Below are 5,748 nucleotides of genomic sequence, written 5' to 3'. Positions count from 1 at the left end.
AAGTAGTTATCTGCTGTCTGGCTAGAGGTTTAATACTATCTTCATGAACTCTGATCTTCATTGAAGTAGTTTATCTGCTTTTTCACTGCTGGTATGAACCTTCAAATATGTCCATGGTGTTTTTTTTTTTTCTTACTGTCCTTTCATTAATTAGTTATTTCTAGGTAAAATAGCCACGTGCTTCTCATGGTAGGTAAAAATAGACTGTTTTCTTTCGTGTCCTGGAAGTGTATCTTCAGGTACCTTACTTATTTTCCCGTATAAAATACCACTTTATGTACAATCTCACCCTTTAAAAAAAACAACATTACTTTCATCCCCACATCTACTGGAAGGACTGCTGAGTTTGCTTGTTGACAAAGATCACCGATGTTTCAACTTTCAGAGCAAACCTTACCAGCTACACTGGATTGTTCGTTATGATCTCGGTAACTGTTATATTATGAAGATGTAGAAAATTTATAGATATTTTAGTGTATCCTCTAATTACATGTAAATACACATTCACAAAACTATTGTCAAAACGTGTTATTAGACTGATGTTTTAGTATCAGGGTTAAAACTATTGTCAAAACGTGCTATTAAACTTATGTTTTAGTATCAGGGTTAAGACTGTTGTCAAAACGTGTTATTAAACTGATGTTTTAGTATCAGGGTTAAAACTATTGTCAAAACGTGTTATTAAACTGATCTTTTAGTATCAGGGTTAAGACTGTTATCAAAACGTGCTATTAAACTGATCTTTTAGTATCAGGGTTAAGACTATTGTCAAAACGTGCTATTAAACTTATGTTTTAGTATCAGGTTTAAGACTGTTGTCAAAACATGTTATTAAACCGATGTTTTAGTATCAGGTTTAAGACTGTTGTCAAAACGTGTTATTAAACCGATGTTTTAGTATCAGGTTTAAGACTGTTGTCAAAACATGTTATTAAACTTTTTAGTATCAGGGTTAATGATTGTACTTGTAGATTCTGACAAATGTTAATGGCTGGCACACAAATGATGTTATTATTACACTGAATTATATGTGTGTGTGCGTGTGTGTACATATTTCTTTTACTGCCTGGAAATTTCGAACCCTGCCCCCTCCACCAATTCTGGGTATGCCATTCACCATGTTGAATAAGTATACTGGACTAAACATGAAAAACCTATTCCGGGTCTATCGAGTCGTGAGAATCTTACAAAAGAATTCACAGGGAATTTTACAAATACCAGTTTAATTATGCAAAACTGGTCAAATGATATGTAAACGTCAAGCGTGACAAAGTGAAATATTTCTATACCTTCTCAATTTCTGTGTTAAAGATAAGTTGAACACAACACCTCAAACAGTTTAATTTCCCATATTAAAGGTACTTCAAGTGAAAGTCTGATTCGAATTTAAACACCAGGGCAAAATTCAATATCTCAAAAATAAAACTCAAAAGTTTAAATAATTTAGAATAGCAGCTATTTTCCATTCTACAATTTTTCATGGTTTTTAATTGAGATGATAAAAATCACATAATGAGACCAATAATACATAATTATTTACTATAAAACGAAAGGGATTGAAATCATAAAATAATACAAGTTTTAATAAAATAAAAAAATTGTGAAGTGTAAAACATTACCAAATCATTATATAAAATTAAATTACATTGCATTTATAAAAAAAAAAAGAAACTCCAACTTGACGTATATTTTTAACAAGAAATATTGTACACTATTAGCAAATAGTCCGTGAACTCAAATGTTTATAGACCGGCTAAGGTATCTTACAATAAAATTTGATTAACAGTTTTTTGAACTAGGTTAGGTTTAACGTTAGGACTAATCTAATAAGTTCATCAAGAAGGTGGTAACCACAAATCACGCCAACAAATAAAAACCCAAGGTATCACATAAGAAAGCTACTCTCATTACAATATTCTATACATTTTGGATACATAAAAATATATCCAGTTGTGTAAAATGAAATTGAATAAGTTTACCATAATTTGCTGATTGTTAGACAAACAGAGGAAGACCACCATTACAGGAATACACTATACGTGTCTTTCGTTATCTTCAAATAAAATAGTATAAACTTAATTGGATAAGTGTTTTACATTACACCTTTAATTTGAAGCATTTTAATAATATGACACTTCAGAAATCACTATCTTTAATTATAAGTTCACTTAATTTACTTAACTTTGTCAGTTTTATTCACATTACACTTAAAATCACCGTCCAGAAGTAACAGTATATTCACGCAACTTTACAAAGGATAACAGTAGGTCGTAAGGCAAGTACAGTTATGCTCTTCAAAAGGCTCACCATCCCGAGACTAAACTAATAGAACTTACAAATCATTTCAAATTAAATAATTTTACTTATCGAATTAATACTCTTATGATTAACTTGCTAAACAATAAATCTGAAAATGTAGAGATTGGTCTGTTTGGAATTTTGGCGCAAACCTACAAAGTTTATTTAGTGATTAAATATTTAATGATTATTTAGTTTCATAACAAAGTTAATTATTTTCGCAAAGATACACCAGGGCTATCTGTCCCTAATTAGCAAGTGACAGACCAGAGGGAAAGGCAGCTAATTAACACCACCCACTGCCATCTCTTAAGCTACTCTTTTACCAACGAATAGTGGGATTGAACATATATTATAATGCCCCCAAGCCTAAAAGGGCGAGCGTTTTCTGTGATTGTTATTCCAACACACAGATTGCAAGTCGAGCACCCTAACTAACTAGGCCTACTGTAAAGAAGTCGATTATATTTCCTGATAATTAATTGTTTCTGGGAGTTAGAAATTCTTTCTTTCTTTGTGATTTAAGTAGTTTATTAAATATACAGACCAAATAATGAAAATCAATAGTTTAAATAATAATTAATAAAACATTTGATAAATAAATATACTACACAGTTACGATATAAATTAACCTTAGTAAAAAGTTAAAAATGGAATAATACTTGACAGTCAACAGTACAAATATTTACTTACAGACAATGAAAATTAGTGTATATATTACGTTGCATTTAATCCCCCATAATGGGTATGTTAAATAATAACAAAAATCAAGGTCTATAAAAATAATCTAGACACAATTTAATCCTTAAAAATAACCTGATAAGAAAAATTTAAAACACATAAAAATTAAAGAAACTTTATCCTCTACACTTGAGCTGCATAAGTTGATTGTATAGTCACCTATATATTTTCTACAAGTGTTTCTCTAACAGGCAGAGAGAACTTCTTTAACTTATTAAAAACAATTTTCTCTCACAATATTTAACACTCGGGGTTTCTACTTTCTTTAAATAAGTGAATCATTTGTGACCGAAAAGCACCTTTGACAACGTAAAAAGGGGAATGAGCAGGGTTCAGTCACTTCTAGGAACAGTGAAAATTTCTAAAAGATCACATATACTACTACTAATATTTTATAAAGTCTGTACAGAAATACTCCAAGCCTGTAGCACTTTTTTCTAGTCAACAAACTTTGATTTCGTGTAAAAAAATGTTTCGAGCTACAAATGGTTGACAATGTTCAGCGTTTCTACAGTATTATGGGCACCAAAAAATTTAATCATTATTGATTGGAGTGGGTTTCATTTAATTTATATATTCTTATTTCAAAGTATGCTGAAAACATATTTTTATAATTTTAATATTATCTTCTTTTTAACCCTATGTTCATGGGTAGGGGTCAAAGTGCACATGCCATTACCTTTTACACAGTGACGTTCAATACGGTTATTATTTATTCGATGTCAGATTTAACAACTTTTCATTTTACTCTACATTGCAACATAGTAAACTCTGAATTATAGTAAATATTCCTTCTCCAATATGGGGTCAGTCAAAGGGATCGAGCCCATGCATGTTCAGGCAATATGTTAGCTTTATTATTTTCCCATTTAAATTATACACTGTAAGTCGACATTAGGTAAAGATACAGAAGACAGAAGTGAGCCAATCACCAACGATTATCGATGGATTACCCAGTACTTTTACCACTTATCAAGTTTTCCAGAACAAACCAGATGACTTTGTAGAGATGTGATCATCATTCAGCCTCGATCTCCAGAAGATACAAGTAAACCCTGGAATTGACAACCTGAAGTTTGATGCAATCCACCCTCAACATTAGGTTCAGTATTTTCCTAAGAAACGTACATCTCTTTATCCTCACCCAAGAAAGTAAGCAAGCACTAGATGAAGACATATCCACACTAAGAGATTATACAGAAAAAGCATGACAAGAACAAAATTCGAAAAGGTAGTATTAAACCCCAGCCAGACCCACCACGACAATGAAGAAGATCGTTATTCCAATCATGTAAACTTTATGGCTATCTTCGGTTTTGCAGTGAAATGTGAAGATACTGTCACACATGAAATCTGCAACTGGAAATGTAGTGAATTAATATTTAGTTTCATGACAAGAATGTTAAAAGTTAGTTATGAAAAAGCTTCGTTACGCAACTCTGTACCGGTCGTACGTTTGTGAGTGTAGTTTAAGTGTTGTACTAGGCTTTTGCAATATTGTTGACGTAATCACGCTCAAAGCTTGTTTTTTTTTTTTTTAATTTTCGCGCAAAGCTACATGAGGGTTATCTGCGCTAGCCATCCCTAATTTAGCAGTGAAAACCTAGAAGGAAGGCAGCTAGTCATCACCACCTCTTTTACCAACGAATAGTGAAATTGACCGTCACGTTATAACGCCCCCCACAGCTGAAAGGGCGAGCATGTTTTACGGGACGGGGATTCGAACCCGCGACCCTCAGATTGCGAGTTAATTGCCCTAACCACCTGGTCATGCCGGACCAAGATGAATTGAGGGAGATAACTTATTAGGTTTTGTATGTGCTCGTGAGACTAAAATTTTAGAGTTGAGTGTGTATATATACCATTACGAAGGTGGTTGAAGTCAATCCATGAAACAGAACTTTGAAGCTACAAATAATACGCTTCACACCGAGTGGCGAGTTATTCTCTTTTTTTTTCTTCTTGAAGACGACGGCGTTGACAAAAACGATAGGTCTGCGAGTCGAGAATGTGATGATTCGTGGTTTTAAAATTATAAAACTTCGGTTTAAAGTGACGTTGTTTAAACTCCATCCAAATGTGAGAGTAAAGTACAATCTCGTCATGGTTACCCTGTAGGTGAACAGTTATCCTAACAATTTAAAACCCCTCTTTAGTTGGTTGACCCGTGTCAATAAAAGGCTGATTGGCCATGCTTTTATTCAACTATACGGGGATATGGCAGTAGATGGTGAAGAAGTGGTCAATGGGTCTCCTCATTACAAGCCACATAAGCTTGAAAAATTCTTTGATAAAAATTTTTGAATTGTAAGCCTTTGCCAACAGTGTATAACAGAGCAGCACAAGAACGTAGAAACAAAATGTTTTCAGCAATTTTGGAAATCGAATAATTCCACTGTTAGCGTATTTTTTTTTAAATTGATTAATTCTTTTCTTAACGATCATTCTGTAATTTATTGTTTTGTTAAAAAAAATCTGCACATTAGGCTTATTCCACAATCTTTAGTAAATTTAAAGCATGAATTACTTCCAAATGTCTAAAGCTACAGAGCATTATTGATGAGGTATTGCTATTTAAAATTTACTTTTTCTCCAGAAAAAATATTGATACTGAAAATATTCGTGGTTCATTTGTTTATCATATAAAGTTATTTGAGGCTTAAAAAAGTTTTTTTTTTTTCAAAGTTCTTAACAGTTAATAAAGGTAGG

The sequence above is a fragment of the Limulus polyphemus genome, unplaced genomic scaffold (assembly GCF_000517525.1).
Source record: "Limulus polyphemus unplaced genomic scaffold, Limulus_polyphemus-2.1.2 Scaffold3465, whole genome shotgun sequence".
Taxonomy (NCBI): Eukaryota; Metazoa; Arthropoda; class Merostomata; order Xiphosura; family Limulidae; genus Limulus; species Limulus polyphemus.
The sequence above is the reverse complement of the archived record's forward strand: the minus strand, read 5'-3'. Positions refer to the sequence as shown.